Raw genomic sequence first — 22,065 nt, forward strand, 5'->3', positions numbered from 1 at the left:
TGCTAGATTGTGGATTAGTTCTTATAATAAAGTGCCCGACTTTTATTTTTCCTCTTTTGAAACAAAGCATGAAGATGGGGACTCATCAGAACAGATGTTCCAAATTAAAAGGAGCTTTCTCTATTTTGTTAACATGCCCCTGCAGTTGTTATTTAGTTCTACGACGAGTTAACAGTTAGGCTAAAAGAAAAAAAGGGAGGGGGGTAGTTTTAAAGCGAATCACTAATTTTATATTTTCTTGTGAAGTGTTTCTGTTTAAAAATGTAATAACTGTAAATGAAAAGTCGGTTTACGTATATTTTGCACTAACTGGATATGACCCGAGGTCTGCTGGACTAAGTTTGGGTATTTCTGATCCACTGGATTGAATTTAGATCTATGTCAAACATGGAGAATGTTTCCTTCACCTATTTTTATTTTGCCACGAAAATAAAAGTAAAGTGTGAAAATGACATGTTCACAGGGGCGGACTGGCTATATGGGCAAACGGGCAAATGCCCGGTGGGCCGGTACCAAATAGGCCGGTCTAATAGCGACCAAAGAAAAAAAATCAATGCAGACTACTTAAAAAAAAAAAAAGTGACAGCAGCAAGACACAAAGGCCGAACATCTTTTCTTGTTGTTGTTTTTTTTTAAATTATTATTAGCGGCCCCCGAAAGAGGAAAAGACGCTAATAGTGTTGTGCGAAATGTCTGTCCGTCTGTCCGTCCGTCCCGTTTAGATCTCGTAAACTAGAAAAGATATTGAAAATCAGACATCACAATATTTTAGACCATTCAAAGTTCTGATGCAACGGCTACTTTTTTTTTCTGAAAGCGAAAAAAACTAATTTTAAAAATCAGTTATGCAAGCAGTTTTTTAAAGAGAAAAAGCTAATTAGTATGCATAATAAGTTAGACCTAAATTAAAAAGAATAGTAATCTTGTAAACATCATTTTCGTGAAAAAATTTTCTATTGCGGAAATATTTCCTTTTTTTTTTTTGAGCATTCGAATAAGAGATTGATCCTTTTCAAAACGATTACATCTATTATAAGACTTCAGTTAGGCCAGGAGAGGCGCGGTAGCTGAGCGGTAAAGTGCTTGGCTTCCGAACCGGGGGCCCCGGGTTCGAATCCTGGTGAAGACTGGGATTTTCAACTTCGGAATCCTTAGGTGCCTCTGAGTCCACCCAGCTGCAATGGGTACCTGATATTAGTTGGGGAAAAGTAAAGGCGGTTGGTCGTTGTGCTGGCTGCATGAAACCCTCGTTAACCGTAGGCCACAAAAACAGATGAACTTTACATCATCTGCCCTATAGACCACAAGGTCTGAAAGGGGAACTAGTTAGGCCAGGTTCACATCTAACTTTGCATTCACTTGCACGTATTCTTTGATCTGCTGTACCGTTGGGGCACTACACAAGATCTGTTAACCTTCTTTCTCCATTCTTATCTCTCATTTGTCTTTGATATAATTTCATTTGGATGTTCTTTCTGAAAATATTGAAGCCTGCCTGGGTGGACCACTTCGGGGGCCGATTTTGAGTTTGTGTTTCCACACAAACTTTCTTTGTAATCTTGTTACGATTAATTTTGTTTGAAATTCTACAAGAATATAATTTTAAGAATTACACTATACACTGTACGTATTATCATTTGTAAAACGTTTGACCGTACTTTTGGCTATGCACGACGGCATGGCCTTCTACACTACTTTGATGTCCTCGAGACAGTGTTTGGCCTGATCATTTTGCTGGTCGGCATGGGCCTTTGATGGCACTCCTATTTTTGTTTTGCTCCTTCCCTCACCCGTTTTTTGATGTTTCCATGAAAGTGAACGAAAAAGAGGGATGGGAGAGGATAAGTTAGTAAAAATTGATATAATGCGGCAAAAAGGGAGACAATTAGCTCTTTAACAAAACACATACACACAGCCGCGAAATTGCAAACCACCCAACTTATTCATAGCTCAATATGGGTATAAAGTTCTATTTTCTTTGATTTCAAAAGAAAAAGTAAGTTTCTTGTTGTTTATTTGTAATAACATAGATCTAAAAATACTACACTTAAGGCTTACAAAAAAAATAATTATTTAATTAAAACATAAATCTAGATCTAAAACAATTTTATACCATTATTATAAACGGCAAACTTATGCTTAGTATGAAGTCATTGAATATGAAAATTATTACAATAATTACAATAATTTATATAGCGCTGTCACATCCGATATTTAATGAAAGGAGATTTAGAATCATTTATATTTTAAATAATATATTCATATACAAATCTCGTTTTTGATAAAGTACTAGGACGTTTAGAAGTACCTCTCTAACCGTTCTGCTTTCTCTTGTCTTTTAAAGGAATATATACATAGATCTATCTATCTATCTATCTATCTATCTATCTATCTATCTATCTATCTATCTATCTATATATATATATATATATATATATATATATATATATATATATATATATATATATAGTTCGTCCATCGTAGTTCGATTATGACCACTTTGTCATCCAGGGGGGGGGGGGGCTGAGGGCTTTGCACTGGGGTTTTATGTCTTCTCGTGTGGCTGGTGAGACCTATGTGAGCCCGGAAGTTCGGCCGCACACTAGGCAGGTTATTCCAGCTGGAGCTAGTGTCATTGGCCTTTCTTTTTTTCTCTGGCGTTTTTTCTTCTGCCAGCTTTGTTCTCTTTTCCTCAGCAATCTGTGCGCCGGTTTTCACAGCGCAACGTCATGATGCTTTGTCATGTGCCTCTGTCTCCCATGTGGATGGGTCTATGTTGAACGCCTTCAGAGAAGCTTTGAGTGTGTCCTTGAAGCGTTTTCTTTGACCACCTTAAGAGCGCTTTCCTTCGTTTAGTTGGCCATACAAGAGTCGTTTAGGGATGCGGTGGCCTTCCATTCTGCATACGTGTCCTGCCGATCGCAGCTGGGACTGCATCAGGATTGTGTTGATGCTTTGCAGACCAGCTCTTTGAAGGACTTCAGTATCTGGTATTTTGTCTTGCCATTTGACATTCAGTATTTTTCACAGACATGTCATGTGGAAGTGATTCAGTTTCTTAGCATGTTAACTGTACACTATCCATGTTTCTGAGGCATAGAGCAATGTAGAGGAGGATGACGGCTCGATAGACCCCTAGTTTTGTATTTGTGGTGATACCACTTTAAAAGAATGGGTTGTCAGGCAGGAAAACCAATGATTTAGCATATTTTAAGTCACAGATCAACATGCATGACTAGATTGACACGTGAAATGCGTAGGACCTAATTATTTTATTTTTTTGAAGAAACGTCTGTAATCTATAAGTAATACCAAAAAGTTAGAAACTCATTAAGGCTGCTATTCTAGTGTTTATAGTTTTCAGACTACATACATGTAGATCTATAAATAGAATACATTATGTAAGCCTACGAAAGCATACATCCAGTTTTCGATGCGTTATCAAACTTTATACATTTTGAATAGAATTAGGCTTACACCTATGATACAACACATGGGCGTAGCCGAGAGGGGAGGAATTCAAACCATCACTGGCCTCAGATCTCATTGTCTGAAAGGGAAACTTTACTTACTTCCCCAGTGCAGCCAACTTAAGCAAACTACAGTCACCAAATTTCATGAGCGTAGCCAAAAGTGGTTTTGTGGTTCCCCTCCCCCCCTTCCAATACAAAAGTAAAGCATTTTACCATTTTCTACCAGTCGCTGGACTCCAGTGAATAGAAGATTTAGTTTTTGATTTTTTTTAGCGGAAGAGTAGCAGGCTAATTGCATTGAAGATACCTCAGAATATGCATTTTTTAAAGCTTAAAATAACGGAAATAATGCTTGGATCCGGGGCTTCGCCCCGGACCCCACTGGGAGATCTTACGGCGCTCCCCCAGACTTCCTAGCTGTAGCTGTCACTTGGCGGTGAGTACTACCTTTTACTAATAGGAAAAGAGTACTCTATAGTAGAAAAACCTTTAAAAGAATGAAAGATAAGAATGTAATGAAGATTAATTACATATATACACACTAATATATATATATATATATATATATATATATATATATATATATATGTCATGGGCGTAGCCAGGATTTTTTTTCGGGTGGGGGGGGGGGTTGGGTGGATTCCCCAACCCGCGAAAAAAATATATTTATAATTATGTATGAGTGTGTGTGTGTATAATCTTTATTACATTCTGAACATCATTCTTTCGGAAGACGCTTATTGTGCCCTAGAATAGGTTCTTCCTGGAGTTAGCCAGCAATGGGGTCTAGGGGAGCGCTAGGAGCTCACCCAGCGCGGGGCGGTGCCCCGCCGCCATGCACTATTTCTGATATTGAAAGCCAACAAAATGCATATTCTGAGGTATCTACAGTGCATTTTAAAGCTATTAAAAAGTTTTATTTCAAAAAACCTAATGTGCTATTCTTACTGACTTAGACCCTCCCGCGCCGTTCGGCGCATTTGCCGTCAAGCTGTTTCCACAAAAATCTGTCACTGGTAATGTCTGAAACCTCTTCCACCTGCTCCGAGGACCTCCATGAATGTGTGGCGCCAAGTTGTACAAGGATGTCATCGCAACTCTTCTTATGTGTAATTCATTTGTCGAAGAACATGTCCCGCAAACCTCATGCGACGCTCTGTCACAATCTTACTAACTGGTCGACTCCCAGATCGGCATAGGATTTCCTTGATTTAGACCCGATCTCTATAACTGACTCCTAAAATCTGTCTTAGCCATCTTTGTTGAGCCACATTTAGTGTTTTTCAATTTCGGCAGATGACTATTCACTGCACTTTATTAATTGAGCCTCGCCACTGGTAGAAATATGTAACCTCTCTTGAATACGCTCTTGGAATTAAGTGATTATAGTTTGCTTTAGATTTTATATCGAAAGGGAAGTTTTATCGTAAAAATCATCTGTTAGGGGGTTTAAACTAAAAAATCTCTGTAGTTATGTTGTTTTTTTAAATTCAAAACCCCATTTAGCTACGATCATAGAATTTAGTAACTGCAGTTTGCTTTAGAATAATATTGAAGATAGAGGTTTTCCACCTCAAAACGCTCTGTAGGGGGATTTTAAACTCAAAACAATCTGGAGGGGTTTTAAACTTTAAAAAAAGCCGTCTGTAGGAGAGGGATTTAAACTCAAAACACCCAATTGTCTTGGCTAAGCTAGAAAAATTTTTAGTTTGTAATTTGCTTTTTTTTTAATATTGAAGAGGTATTTTTTTAGCAGCAAACCACTCTGAAGGGGGGTTTAAACTCAAAACTCCTTTTGGCAACTCTCATAGATTTCTGAGTGTTTATTTTTTTTTTATATTGAAGATGTAATTTTTAGCTTCACTCCACTTTAACTCCAGTGGAGGGAAATTTAAACTCAAAACACCTTTGAATATACTCATAACATGTTGAGTGTATAATTTGCTATGTTTTTAATATTAAAGAGGTATTTTTTACCTTCAAACCCCGCTGAAGGGGTTTTTAAATTCAAAACTGAGTCAAAACCCATTTAGCTACGCTCATAACATTTTGAGTGAGTAGTTTGCGTTTTTTTATACCGGGTATTGAAGAGGTATTTTTTAGCTTCAAACCCTACTGAAGAGGGGGTGGGGGTTAACTCAAAACCCCTTTGGCTACGTTCATAGAATTTTGAGTAATTTTCTTTTTTCATATTGAAGAGGGGGTTTATCATAAATTTTGTAGGGAATTTAAAAATCAAAATCTTCCTTAACTGTGCTCGTGAAATTTGGTTTTAAACTCAAACCCCTCTGGTAAGGGGTTTTAAACTCGAACCCCACTGGTAGGGGGTTTTAAACTCGAAACCCCCCCCGGTAGGGGGATTTAAACTCAAAACCCCCTTGGCAGGGGTTTTAAACTCAAAAACCCCTGGTAAGGGGTTTTAAACTCAAGGACTTCTAAATTCGCAGATATAAGGAATTTATGTAAAAATGCTTTTGAAACACTAATTTGAAGGTTAATTTTATTAAATAATGAAATCAAAAGACCATATCATATGTTCTTATGTGTCAAAGTAAAAAACTATCTGACTACTATACATACGTCACGTTCCAGTTAGTACCCAATGAACATTTATGCCATATCTATCTATCTATCTATCTATCTATCTATCTATCTATCTATCTATCTATCTATCTATCTATCTATCTATCTATCTATTTATCTATCTATCTATCTATCTATTTATCTATTTATCTATCTATCTATCTATCTATCTATCTATCTATCTATCTATCTATCTATCTCTCTCTCTCTCTCTCTCTCTCTCTCTCTCTCTATATATATATATATATATATATATATATATATATATATATATAGTTCGTCCATCATAGTTCGATTATGACCACTTTCTATCTATCTATCTATCTATCTATCTATCTATCTATCTATCTATCTATCTATCTATTTATCTATCTATCTATCTATCTATCTATCTATCTATCTATCTATCTATCTATCTATCTATTTATCCATCCATCCATCCTTCTATCTATCTATCTATCTATCTATCTATCTATCTATCTATCTATCTATTTATCTATCTATCTATCTATCTATCTATCTATCTATCTATCTATCTATCTATCTATCTATCTATCTATCTATCTGTCTATCTATCTATCTATCTATCTATCTATCTATCTATCTATCTATCTATCTATCCATATATCCATCCATCCTATCTATCTATCTATCTATCTATCTATCTATCTATCTATCTATCTATCTATCTATCTATCTATCTATCTATCTATCTATCTATCTATCTATATGTGCATTAGCTTCACCGTCGGCGACTCGGAGATGTTTGGTGGTTGGAGGGGTGGGGTTATCAAAAGGTCAACATCAATTGGACTAGAATGTGACTAATTAAGATTGAGGAAGTAAACCACAGACCAATGATAAATGGTAGAGAGCGGGAGGGCCGTCAAGAAGGTCTGTACAACGTGGCATGACCATCTTCGAGACTTAAAAGATCAATCTAACCGCCTTGTGGACATTTAATTAACAGCCGCCATTAGAGAGATTTTTTTTTTTATTAACAATCCGACTTTGCGGCTAGAGCTGGTCAGCCGAGGCTTTAGTCCATCAAGCTAATTAATTAAATCGTTTGGATTGTAAAGTAAGATAATCGGTTATCAAGGAAGATAACCCCTTTGCATAAATTTTGTGTTTGTATTGTTGTTTATTGTGTACGCGTTAGTTAATTAATCTGTTTGCAAGTTTATTTTCAGCCTATAAGTAGACTACTAGCGCTGGTCCTCAAATTGCTTAGACACGTCACTTATCAGGCTACAGTTGTAATAACAGTTCTCTCTACCATTGTTGTAATGGAATTGGATAGCTGTTAGCATGCCTTCGTATTTTCAAAAGTTATGACCTAAAATCCAAAGTATGCCGGGAATCTTGTCCAGGTGAAGAAATAGAACAACTTAATTTTCCAAGTAATAATCATGAAAAGGATTGAACACACACCATTGACACACAACATAATTTAATTTCAATAGTACATTCTCAAAAGTAGACTTAACTCAAAGACTAAAACTTATTGACTGATTTTGCTTAAAGTCTTGACTTTAAAATTAGTTCTTCAATTGATAGGAAAGAACCGTCACCTTCTTTTGGAAAGTTCCCTGATTATTTTTAACTCCGTTGTCTATTTTTAGCACCGTTGGAAAATCACTGTTGTTTTTCGAAATGTCAACATGTTGTTTCTATAATTGTTTATACAAGTAGAACAAGATTGACCTCGACACTTACTATTACATGACAATTGTTTACAACGGCATGAAAGCTCGTGAGCCGAGAAACGTCAGAACAGTTTGAGATTCATTGGGCTGAAATACGTTTTGTGTCTCAACATCAACGACCACGTTCTTCAGTTTCCTGCTATGTTGTCGTTTAGGGAATGTAATGGCAAGGAAAGAAACATAACGTATCGAGCTGATGGTGGCCTGAGCTGATGGTGGCCTGAGCTGATGGTGGCCTGAGCTGATGGTGGCCTGAGCTGATGGTGGCCTGAGCTGATGGTGGCCTGAGCTGATGGTGGCCTGAGCTGATGGTGGCCTGAGCTGATGGTGGCCTGAGCTGATGGTGGCCTGAGCTGATGGTGGCCTATTCAACCCTAGGTGTCTCATTGACAAATGAAAAACAAAATCGGCAACTATTACAGACCTACTGCTTGCTGATGGCTTTGCTTTCAATAGGCAAAAGGAAAGGCAAAAAATGCTTTCGAATGCTTTGGTTCGTCCGGAAAATGCGGATCAGCAAGAAAGTTCTGAGAAAGTGGGTGTGTTACTCGCCAAAAAACAAAACAACACAAAACAACAACACAAAACAACAACAGTCTCTTCGCTGTTTCACTTTTTTTTTATTTGGATGGCAGCATAAGGAGCGGCCGCACCGGACATCAAATACCCTAGCTACGTCTCTGTATCTCACACATATGTACGTTGTACGATGACAAATGTATATGTATATCACAGTGTGTGGATGGGTTTATATGTGTGTCTTAGAACACATTTGCATATGTCAAATTTGTGACCAGTGGTGACTACGCAATCAGGTAGATCAATAATATTTCTTAATTATAAATGTTTCCCCTCGGTTTATAAATCTAAAAATATCCTAATACACAATCCCCCACTCTGACAATCAGGCACTTAATAAAACAGACCCACAGCAAAGTTGCAGTTCTTCACGTTTCCATCAGAGATGGTCATTAAAAGAACGTTTTCGCCTGTCCATCTTGCCCAGTGGTCCGCCGGCACTCACCAACAGCTTGCTTTGATAAACGCTATCCCCCCCCCCACACCACTTTCTTCCATACCCTTGCCCTGACTATCGTCCATTCATCATTCTCCTCCCCCCCCCCCTTCCAAACACTATATGGTCTAATCAGCAAACATTTTTTCCTAGAAAACTGACCCAATTCTCCCCCCCTCCCCCGACAGAGGCCACCTAACTAATGAGACACTTTTATTTGTGAGTTCCTCGTTTTAATGTTCTCTTTTTCAATTAGAGTGGTATGACCTAAATAGTTGGCACTTTAGAAGAAAAACATTCCCGTCATAAAATATTTTAGAAAATTTTTTTTTTTATAATTCAACTAAAAACTCTAGTCCTTTTTTCTTGACTCAGCTACCCATTTAGAGACGAAATGACATGATTATAAAAAACTAAAAAAGTTTATGGTACATTGCTCAACATGGCAAATATCTTTATCTTCTATATTATAAAGTAGAATGTGAGGGGTATGTATGTATGTATGTATGGATGTATGTTACTTATAGACATCAAAACCGCTTGACCAATCTTGATAAAACTAGGCAGGAATGTTCCTTGGGTACCAACTTAGACCGTAGTGTATGTATTGTAGCCCTAAAACAAACTTAAGACCCTCAAAAAAAAAATAAAGTTGTCCGACTCTATTACAGCTATAGTATTTTATGGATCTAGGCCATGTCTACAATGTTGACATGAGAAAAGATAGAAAGGATTTAGACCTAGATCTAATTTTAAGAAATACACTTTGCGCAGATAGTTTTTTACTTTGACACATGAAAATACAAAAGAAGATCCATTAATTTCATTATATAATAAAATTAACCTTCAATTTAGTGTTTCATAAGCATTTTTTACATAAATTAGTTCCTTATATCTGTGATTACAGATTTCCTGACGAACATTCTTTCATTAGACAATTCCGTAATGAATCGCGTACTAAATATTAATTCGTTTAATTGTTTACTTTATAATCCCATCCCTAGATCTAAAACTCTAATTCAACTCTAAGATGATAAAACTTCTCTTCGCACGGATAGTTTTATACTTTAACACATAAACATATTAATTAAAGTCCATTCATTTCATATTTTGATCAAATAAACATTTAAATTTGGTTTTCTAAAGCTACATCCATTTACGAAAGCTGCGAAGCCGAGTTGAGATAGGCCTAGATCTATATTCATTCATGAATCGCGTACTAAATATCATTTCGTTTAATTGTTCACTTTATAATCCCATTCATTTAACAAAGCTATCGCTCTTTTCGTTTTTAATAGATAAGAATGTATCGACTTCGGGTAAACCCATTTTCGCAAAACTAATTTTATTTTCGTAGCGAAAGAGAAATAACGTGAAAGGATCATTAGCTACGTTTAACATACATCTAAATCCAATCCACTAGATTATTTAAAAGCATTTTTTACATAAATTAGTTCCGAATATCTGTGACTACAGATTTCCTGGCGAACATTCTTTCATTAGACATTGACATTACCAAATGGTTACACATTAACACATCTCTCTACTGAGTCTATTCCTAGGCCTAGGTCTAATAAAACTCTTATTGAACTCTAAGATGATAAAACTTCTTTTCGCAAAGATAGTTTTATGCTTTAACACATAAACATACTAATTATTGTCCATTCATTTAATATTTTAATCAAATTAACATTCAAATTTGTTTTTCTAAAGCATTTTTAATACATTCGTTCGCTGTTCGCTAAAGCTGCGTAGCCGTGTTGAGATAGGCCTATATTCATTCATGAAAAAAAGTTCACGCATGCGCAGCACAGAACTCTAGATTAGTGTAGATTTAGATCTACGTCTACCTCAAGATCTACTTTATACTTTATACACATGAACATACAAAATTTAGTCTATTCATCTCAAATTTTAATCAAATGTTTAAGCAAATGTTTTAATTTAAAAAAAAATGGATTTAATTAAGCCTATTAGCTATTTTGATTTGATAGCTTCATTCACACTATTTTTACATTGACACATTCGCTTTACTTATTACATTATTATTTCGTTTAATTGTTTACAAAACACTCTCAGTGACTATATCGAAAGTAATGCGCAAATAAAGACCCGCGGGTCGCGGGTAACATATGTCTAGTAATTTATAAAAGGGAAATAGATCTTAGAATCGCGTTGTCGATAATACATAGAAATGCCTTCTTCAAATGAATGTCTGCATCGATCTTGTTTCTAGCGGCTCTGGCCGAAAAAAAAAGGTCTAAATCTATTAAACGAAGATAAGCATGTCTGTTATCTAGCTGGTGTCACCTAATTTCTAATAAGTTTTCTGCTTTTGCAAAAGGGGATATATCGCCACTTGGGTGTCACCCCCCGATAGCGCCACCCGGTGCGGACCGCGTCTTCCTAGTGACGCCACTGATTTCACTCCAGGACATTGCCTTGATTTGTGTCCCTCCAATTCCTCTTCAACTCCCTCGCACTGCCCGCGGAGTGTCAGATTCTGATTTGACAGAAAACGAATGATGTCCAAGATTCTACTCGCAGCCAAACTTCAAGTTCTTTCCAAGCAAGCGATGTGTGGCTGAGAGGGAAAAAACCGCCTGGCCACCTAACAAGCGAGCACGAGTTCGAATACCGACTCGAGCAGAGCTGTATTTGCAGGGCGCCTAAAGGCAGAACGAAAACTCTCTTCAAAATACTCCCTTCCCCCAAACTGGTCCACAAAAGAGGCATAAAAGAAAGAATAGACACAAGTAATTAAAAAAAAAAAGCGATCACTGAAAGTGAGCTCAGCATGTTTCATGTTTTTCAAGTTTCGGTGATAACCTCCACCATTCATTGAGTCCTTCGTTGCATTTATATGCCAATGTAGCATTTGATCTTGTTAAGAAGAGAATGTAGAGGAAGCCCAATAGGGATTTTATAAAATTTTTATCTGGATGTATTTACCAGCTGTCTGGCAAACTTGAAATAAAAATAGGAATGGTGTAGTTTCATACTTTTTTTTATTTCATAGGATAGTCTTTGTCGCCTAAAAAGTGTTTAAATTTTAAAATAATAAAGTACATGGGCTTCAAAACCGAGTTAGACAACGAACAAGAAATTCAATTGCAGTGCAATAGAGAAAAGAAAACAACAACATGAGATCTACAATAAAAAAAAGTAAATAGTTAAAGAAAAACAACAACAACAAAAAACAAGGTTACAAAAGACAGTTTGTGTGGAAACACAAACTCAAAATCGGCCCCCGAAGTAAAATGTTTTACATAATTCGGATAATCCTTCAGAGTTGAAGATAGTTTACTTCCTAGTCCAAACCTCCCACAGGACGACGGGGGATGGGAGCAGGAAGGGTTTGAACCTTCGATCGTCGATAAATCCAAACGACAGTCCAGCGCGCAAACCGCACGACCAGTGGTCCACCCAGGTAGGCTTCAATATTTTCAGAAAGAACATCCGAATGAAATTATATCAAAGACAAATGAGAGATAAGAATGGAGAAAGAAGGTTAACAGATCTTGTGTAGTGCCCCAACCGTCCCGCAGATCAAAGGATACGTGAAAGTGAATGTAAAGTTAGATGTGAACCTGGCCTAACTAGTTTGAGGTCTATAGGGCAGATGATGTAAAGTTCATCTGTCGTTGTGGCCTACGGTTAACGAGGGTGTCATGTAGCCAGCACAACGACCAACCGCCTTTGCTTTTCCCCAACTAATGTCAGGTACTCATTAGAGCTGGGTAGACTCAGAAGTTGAAAATCCCAGTCTTCACCAGGATTCGAACCCGGGACCCTCGGTTCGAACTAAATAAGTTAATTTCTTTGAAAAGGCTCAATCTCATTTTTTTTTTTTTTTTTTTTTTTTGGTCAAGAAATTACAATTCATTTAATATCCACTAGTTGACAACGCCTTCAATTGTAGTCAAACTGAATTTAAGTTATCTTATTTTGTACACATTTTCCAAAAAAATTAAACGAAACAAAGGGAAATCTGTAGTGTGATTGTATCCAATTAGTTTATGTTTCCTTTTAAGCACTTGGCATTGTCATTGTCACTTTATGGTTAAAGGGGACATAATGTATTGCTCTTGGTGGTAGTACGAAGAGGAAAAAGTGACTGATTTCATCCTAAGCCTCCATTCTGTCTCGTCAAATAGTATTTTAGACATATAATAATATTTAATTTTACACAACAGAACAATATCTTTTCTATAAAGTAATACAGAGAGAAAGGACTTCCTTGATAAGTGGCCTCAGTATTTTTGCTTTAACAGTAACAATCTTCTACATAAATGAGTTTATTAACAAATCTGCACAGCAACATTAACAATCTTTCCTGAAATTGACTTTGTAGCAATGCTATGTTCCCAGGTAGTAGCAAGTAATTAGGCAAGGCAAGCTAATATAGGTTTTATACAGCTGCCTTGTATATTTAAAAAGACTGATCAGGGAACAGGTTAATCCCTCTCACGACAATTTTTAAAGGTCTCCTTGAGATGTAAGAGGGCTACTCTAGCATCATCAAGGTGGCCCTTGGGTCTGTTAGAATCGTTCTGGGATAGTTAACCAAGCAAAGGTGCTGCTGTATCACAATTGTTCAGGGTTCTGTTAGGGTCATGTGTAAATTATTTCAGGATAGGGGTGTCGATTAAGGATTCTTTTTTCTCTCATTACGAGGGGTTTAAAAAAAAATAAAAAAAAAATTGATAAATAAATAAAAAATAGTTAATTTGTCTTAAACTATTACATTATTCATAAAAGATTCTTGACTTTCAATTGTCTGCCCTTGTCTATATTCTTTAGGATTATTGGTTTTGGTTATTTTTGTTTCTAGTCTCTTCGCAGGCTCCATTCAGTTGCGTCTTGTTTTCTTGTTCCTTTGTTTCCTAGTATGTCTAGGATGAGGCTGCCGCTAAGATATAGACATTGTCATAGAGTTCTTGTAACGTTTCCACGAGCTTGCCGTGTTCTGTGAGTGTTGTACAGACACACTTGATGTTGACTTGTGACATGCTCTCCGATCATGTGATCAAAGAGGACGTAACCGCGAGGGAGAAATAATTCTTCAAAAGTGTTGACTTCCCTTTAAAAGACAGTTTCTTTGTAGTTTTCCATAGATAAATAAAGTTCAATTTGATTCCTATCCCGCATCTCTTAGCCCAAACTCTCTTTAACCCAGGTACATACACACTCTCACACACTCGCATAACCACTTAAACTAACTGACATAATACAAATAGAGTAACTTTACAGATTGATTACAGTTTACAGTATTTAGATTTTTATCTCTGAGGTCTGACAATTTAGTCAAGGGCAATAAATTATACAATAATTACAATTTCTATCTAACCAGTATAATTATCAATTCTATGTTCAATTATTTTTCTAAATATTAACTCTAGATTATAAGGATTTAAAGATACATTGTTATTAACAACTTTAATTCTACTGTGCCACACAAGACTTCTGTATTCACTCACTATTATTAGATTAAATTTATGAATCATCTTACTTTTGATTTTAGGCAATTTATTTAAAACAATAGCTAGGTTAAGGTTAACATTGATGTTACAGTTTGCTTCTAGTAGGACTTTCATAGTGCATCTAACATTATCAAATATTTTACATTTTAAAAACATATGGCTTTCATTGTTACCATTATCTGTGTGACATAAAACACATGTGTGTACATTTCTTTTCTTACTTCCTACAGGGGTCATCCCGAAGATTAGTCTGTATGTTATTTCTCTGGCTTTGGGTGTAATGTGTTTGCTGTGTAGATTTATAAAAGTGTCTCTGAAATCTATTACACCTAACTCTCTACTCCATTTGATCCTATTGAATAATCTTTCTTGTAACTGTTTCTTAAGTGTTGTATATGTGTCTTTTAATTGACTGTGTATTAGATGTTCATTGCCGGGGAGTATTCTTGATATGGATCTGTAAAATGGATGTGTGTTTGTACCAAAGTGGTGTGGGGTGTCATTTTTTATTGGAATTATTTTATTTAACCTTAAGCCGTAGTAGTATATTGTTAATGGAAAATTGTTTGGGTTCTTGGCTACTTGTCCTATGTATTTTAATCTTAGTGCTTGTATTTTGGTTCTGATGTCCTGTAAGTTTATCCCCCCATCCTCTTTGTTTTGTATAAGTGTTGTGTGTTTAATGTTCCTGATAGTGCTTTTAAATATAAAATTCCTAATGATTGTGTTTATGCTTGGTATAAAAGTTGGTGGAGGTTCTGTGATGTTTGCTAAATAAACTATCTTCGGGATGACCAGGTTGTTTACTAGTATTGCTCTACCAAATATAGTAGTTGCTGTATAATGAAATCTTTTAAGTGTGTTTTTGGTTTTGTTTAAAATATTTTCCCACTGCTGTGTGTGGTAATATGTTGGGTTGCTTGTCCTCGTGATGCCGCATATTTTAATTGCCTTCTCTATTTTAAGGTTAAAGGGGATGTTTAAGGGGATTTCCCACCTGCCCAATCCCATAATACAAGATTTATTTATGTTGATTTTTGACCCGCTTGCCCTCCCAAATTGAATAAACTTATCTATGATTGCGGCTATGTCTTTTTCTGAGGAGGGAAAAAGGGTGGTGTCATCAGCGTATGCTTTAACTTTAACTACGGGCGTGGGGCCTGGGATTTTTATCCCCGTGATTCCACTATCTAGCCTGATGGTTTCTAAAAGGGGTTCTAGACAAAGGGTGTATAAAAAGGGAGAAAGGGGACACCCTTGTCTAACAGATCTTCTAATAGGGATACTGCCACTAAGGGTTTGGTTTATTATGAGTTTGCTTGTGGCATCAGTGTAAACTAGCTTTATGTATTTCTTCATTCTTCCATCTATCTTCGTCTTGTCTAGTATTTTGAAAAGGTAATCATGGTCTATTCTGTCAAAGGCTTTTTCCTGGTCAATAGAAAAGAGGGCTGCTTTCAAGTCTTTGTCTTTACAGAAATATATAATGTCTCTTAAAAAATGGTTAAGTTCGTCGATGTTTTTGTCTGGGTTGCTACAGTATTGGTCCTGTCCTATTAAGTGTGGTATGAGGGGTTTTAGTCTTAAAAAAATCATTTTCGTCAGGAGTTTGTAGTCGGTGTTTAGAAGTGAGATCGGTCGAAAGTCGCTAGGTGAGGTGTTGTTTTCTTGTTTTTTTGGTAGAAGTGTGATGTATGCTAAGTTGAAATCTCTAGGTAACTGTTCTGTCACTAACATGTCGCTGTATAGATTTAATAGTAGGGGTCCTATTTGGGGAAAAAAGGCTTTGTAAAATTCAAACGTCAGACCGTCTGGGCCAGGGGATTTGTTGTTTTGTGTTGTATCTAAAGCAGCCCTCAGTTCGTCTAGCGTAAAGGGAGCGTCTGTCTCTATCTGTTCTGTAATTGGTATTTCTTTGCAGTTCTGTAAAAATAATTTTTGTGCGTTGTCGTCCGTCTGTTCCTTGTCATACAAATTAGTAAAGTGTTTCGTAAATGTGTCTGTTATTTTGTCCAGGTCGTGTATAATTTCTCCTTTACTATCAACAATGTTGTCAATAGTTCTGTCAATTTGAATGTTTTGTTCTGCTGATAAAAAAAGTTTGTTAGGCCCTTCGGTTATTTTTTTACTTTTGCACCTCAATTCCGCTCCTTTGTATTGATAGTTAAATAGTTCTTCTAGTTGTGTTAGTATATGTGTTTTGGCTGCTTCGTCTTCTTCGTGTGTTAGTAAACTTTTAAGTCTTTCCTCTTCTTTTTTCCTTTTTGAGTTAACTAGTGTGGCCAGTATTTGGCTTTGCTGCTTAATGGAGCTTTTAATTAGCGTCCATATTTGTGTCACTTTGAAATGGGGTGTGTTTGAGTCATGTATTATATTTTTGAGGAGGTTTGCGATTATTTTTAAATAGAGCGGGTCTTTTAGGAGGTCGTTGTTAAATTTCCAGATCGGTGTTTTTTGTTTTTTCTTTTTTAGTTTTGGGTTCAGCAGTTCCACTAAGACTCCTTTGTGGTCTGTATATTGTAACGTCTCTATGAGATGTGTTACACTTTTTGTTTCGCACGCCCTTGGCACATACACTCTATCTATCCGTGTTTCTATTTGGTGTGCCTTGTCCCTGAACGTGGTGACCCGGCCCGTGACCTCTACTTCTCTATAGGCATCTACTAACCGGAAAGCCTTGATGACTCCCCCCAAATAGTCATGCGTTTTAATTGTTACACGAGGAGCAGGACCCTCTGTGTTTGTGTTTTGCTTGTCTAATTGGGAATCAATGTAATTTAAATCACCCCCTACTATCAAATTTTCTCCTGCGTACTGAGTGTGTAGAATGTCACTTAGCATTCCAAAAAACTCGTGTTTCTCTTTTTTTTGAGCGGGTGCATAAATGTTGACTAACGTGTATGTGTGTTTTTGTGAGCTTGTCCTAATTATTACTATCCTTCCGCTATTGTCTTGATATGAGTGTGTGATTGAAAACCTATTGGATGTTTGTAAAATGGCTGTCCCTCGTGGCTTTCTACCTAAACTAAAATAACCCTCCCGGAGGCCCATAAGAGAGACTGCTTTTTTGGCCTTGTACTCTAACTGTGTGTTGGTTTCTTGCAGAAAGATAAAGTCTGGCTTGTATTTCCTTGTGAGGTGTGCTATGTATGTGTGTTTATTGTTAAGCCCTCTGATGTTGAGTGTCAAAATTTTGATGTCTGCCATGAGTGTGTGAGATTGGTTTGCGTGTTTGTTATTCTATTGTATGTGTATGCGTTTTATCTTTAAGAGTTGCTTTGTTGTTTATGTGTTTGAATGTGTGTTAGGGTCCTCGCCCTCATCTATGACTAGCACTGACGGGGAGTCTGGAAAGTTCAGCTCGAGCTTGAACTGTTCTTCCTCTCTTTTCTCCTCCTCTACCCGGGGATCCTCGTTTAGATCCTCTGATGAGGAAGAGAGAGAGAGGGCCCTCTTTCTTGTTATTTTGGTTGGGGTGGTGGGTGCTGAACTTGCCCCTCCGGATGTTTTAATTTTTTTACTTTGCTTAGATTTGTTTTCAGGGCTGTTAGGTGGGGGGAGACCACTTGGAGTAGCTCCCATAGCTTCTATTTGTTTTTTTCCCCCTCCTTTGCTGCTTTCAACCATTGTGAAGCCATCTTTTTTTAGCTGTTGATCAATCTCGGATTGCTTTTTCTCTCCCTCCCCTTTAAGGGCCATGGCATAGGAGATTTTCCCTCCTACCTCCTTTGCACCTTCTGTGGGGTTTTGGTCCCGTCTGGGGTTCGCCCTATTTGGACACTGGTTTGACCAGTGCTGGTCCTGTCCGCAATGCCAGCACTGTTGTCTACGTCCCGGGATGGTCACGAGGACCTTGTAGGTCCTCGGATCGTCCTCATATCGTAACTGAATATAATGGGGGAGTTCAGTCTGTTTGCGGAGTTTGATCCAAGCCGCCCACTTATCTGAGTTGCCTAGCTTGATTGGCTCTATCTTGGAGCCTTCTTCTGCAAAGGCTCCAAAGATTTCTCCTATCTTTGATTTGTTTATGGTTGGTGCTACCCAGTGAAGGGTAACCCTGATTTTTTCGTCTTCTAAGGTACAGACATCTACCTTGAAGTCCTTATCATTCCCGAATGATTTCCCTAGTATACGGGTTCTCACTCGGGCGGATGTTGGGACCAGGAACCAGACAAAGGGGTTCTCGAAGCGATAGAGAGAACTCACTTCGTCCGGTGTTAGTTTCAGGCACTCTATTAGGCTCGCCATAGTGGCCTTAACAGCCCCTTGGCCTGACAGCTTTAGAAGCAAGGTACCTGGGGAGTGGACAAGTCCACCATCCAGGTCCTTTTTTTCAATAAAAAATGTCTTAACTGACATTTTTACAAGGGTTTATCACAAGTACAGAGACAGAAAAGAGACGATAACTACACTACAAACTACACAATACTTTACTACACAACCCTCGCGCCGTCCACTCTAAACAGTAACACACAAAAATCCACAGAATCACAAAATAAACCACAGAAACACAAATAATCCACAGAATTAATCCTCAAGTGTTAGCTACTTAATCAATCTCTTATTCGAATGCTCAAAAAAAAAAAAGGGAAATATTTCCAGTATATGGAAAAATTTAACTAAAATAATATTTATAAGATTACTATTCGTCTTAAATTAGGTCTAACATATAATGCATACTAATTAGCTTTTTCTTATAAAAAACTGCTTGCATAATTGATTTTTAAAAATTAGAATTTTCGCTTTCAGGGAAAAAAAAAGTAGCCGTTGCATCAGAACTTTGAATGATCTAAAATATTGTGAAGTCGGATTTTCAATATCTATTCTCGTTTACGAGATCTAAACGGGACAGACGGACAGACGGACAGACGGACAGACATTTCGCACAAAACTAATAGCGTCTTTTCCCCGCTAAAAAACGACATCGTCTGCGGATGATAACAAACTTCTGCTGGCTATTTAAAAAGAGGGAACGGAAAAGAAATAAGAGCATCATCATAATGAAATATGTTACATTTCAACTTCCGGCGAATTTCTCGCATTGGTTTCAACACGTGATCTCCCTGCACGTGACCACCATCTTTGAAATTCTCATAAATGAGTCACCAAGATGGAGGACCTTAAATAAAAAGGAGTTGGGGGGTGGAGGAGTTAGAAGAAATGTTTTAATTGGATGCTTTGTGGATAATGAGAGAGTTTAACAAAAAGAGGGTAGTGAGAAGACAAAACAATTGAACTAACCGTCCCTGTCTGTCTGACTCTATCTTTAACACTTTTTTCACTCTTTTTTTCTCTCTCTCTATCTCACACACTCTCTTTTGTCTATCTTTCTTAATTCTCTTTCTCGCATATTTCTCTTTAACTTTTGTTTCTCTTTAATATCTCTTTCTCTTTCTTTGTCTCTCTCTCACTGTCTCAATTTTTCTTTTGATCTCTTTCTTTCTCCTTTTTTTTTTCTCTCTCTCTATCTCTTATCTCTGTCTTTCTCTCTCACACACACTATCTTTATCGCTCTTTCTCTAAATCATTCTTTCTCTTTGACTATCACTCTTTTTTTTTTAATTTTCTCTGAATTTCTCTCTTTCACACACTTTCTTTCTCTCTCTCTTTCTCTCCCTTCTCTCCCACCACACTTACTCCCAACCTCTGACTCTCGTTCGAATGAAGATGACTTGAGATGTGTGAATGAACGAACAATAAAATAGAATGAATCACTGATGAGGCCAATCTGTTGAAGACACTCAAGTGGGCTGTGAGGATTAAATGTGAGGAGGGAGTGTGTGGAGTGAAAGACAGCAGAACTAAAAAAAAAGTTACATGCTTAAAGCTGTGGTAAACCTACCTGAACATGTGTGATTTTTTTCTTTTTGAGAAAGATAGAGAGATAGAGATAGATAGAGAGAGAGAGAGAGAGAGAGAGAAGAAAGGCGAGCTAAAGAGAGAAGAAAAAAAGAGAGAAGGCGGAAATATTGAAAAAGAGAGTGAGAGAGAGAGAGAGAATAAATAAAATCTAGAAAGAAGAATGAAGACATTGAGAACGACAATTCAACAACTTTGAAATCAAAGAGTGAGTTGAGGTAAGAGAGGATGACGAGAGGAAGATTTCCTCAACAGTCACCTGACAGAGGATGAACATGGAGATAAGGAACAGAATAAGAGATGGCGAACAGAGAGACAGAGAGAGAGAGAAAGAGAGATAAAGAGAGAGAGAGAGAGAGAGAGAGAGAGAGAGAAAATGAAATGTTAGGCCTGTAAGACGTTTGGGCTCTTCAAATGTCTGGTCTTTATGCCTCGTCATCAGGTATCATCTGTAATGATGGTTCTGAGTTCAAACCCTGCCTGACGTCATCCCTGAGATAGGAATTAGTTATCTTCCTCTCCAATGGCACGTAACATTAATTTATAATCTTGTACATATTACAACTTTTCATTGAACGATACTTGGTGGCTGAGTGGTAAAATGCATGGCTTCCAAACCGAAGGTTTCTGGTACGAATCTCGGTGAAGTCTAGGATTTTGAATTTTGGGACTTTTAAGCCGCCCCTGAGCTCACCCAACTCTGATGGTACCTGACTTTGATTGGGGAAAGTGAACAAGGTTGGTCAATGTGCTGGTTACATAACTACCTCGTTAACCGTCGGCCAGAGAATCAGATAATCTTTACATCATCTGCCCTATAGAACTGGGCATTTTTACGACAAACTAAACAACACAAAATGAGCAGCTCTAATACTTCCGTGATTCTGGACACCGGATACGCCAAAAAGCTCAATATTTATATTTTGTTTCCGCCATAGATGAAAATCTCTAATAGGTATACCACAATTTGTTTTTCTCCAGAGGTCTGTTCCTTGTACGCTAGCTGCCAATTGTGTATAAATGACCTATACGATTCTATACAACCGGATCTATTCTACAACGGGGCTTTTTTTTTTCTTTGACGTTTGCTGAACACCCGCCACTCTCATTGAGACAGGAACATTTTTTTTCTCTTTCTCTCCCCATCTCTCTCTCTCTCCCCCCCTCCCTCTCTCCTCCTCTCACTCACATACACTTGCACATGCATCATAGAAACTGTGACACCAATAATAATTTTGTACAAAAAGTTTGGCGAGCCATTGCAGGACGGTTTCTTATCGTCACACTAAATGTGTCACATGTCACGGCTTCAACAACACAAAAATTGTGAGGGGTTGACGTTTGAAGATAGAACTTTCGGACAACCAGAAAGTAAAGTGAGAGGAAGAATGTCAAGGACCAGAACAGAACTGACGCATCATGGGAGGAGATGGGGGGGGGGGGGGGGTAAGGGAAGCTGTTGAATCCTAATATGCTTTGGAAATGGGAGGGGGACTCGTAATTATATTACGATTTAAAAAAAAAAGTTTTCACTCAATAATCTTTTATGTTATCTGGCGTGTTGTCGAAAAAACAAACAAACACAATAATCCCACACTCTGAGAAGTCTAGATGTTTTTGGATCTTGCTATAGGCTCGATCTTTCTGGTGTTGAAAGGTCTCGTTTGCTCTTGCTACATTAATAGAGTATGGGGTATAGCATGTATATATTCACATTGGCGTCAATAACTTACATGATTAACTTTCGGCTAGACTTCAAGGTGTACCAACCATGCAATCACTATTTCCCTTTTTTTTCTGCCTTTTTTCGAAGCAAGGGTAAAAAAAAAAATCAAATGCCAGAGCATCTGATGCAATCAATATTTTTCTAATTTGAGAACTATTATTTATGTATCTCTTTATACTCGAAATAAATCAATTCCAGTATGTAATTACACAAATTA

Source organism: Biomphalaria glabrata, chromosome 3, assembly GCF_947242115.1.
Source record: "Biomphalaria glabrata chromosome 3, xgBioGlab47.1, whole genome shotgun sequence".
NCBI lineage: Eukaryota > Metazoa > Mollusca > Gastropoda > Planorbidae > Biomphalaria > Biomphalaria glabrata.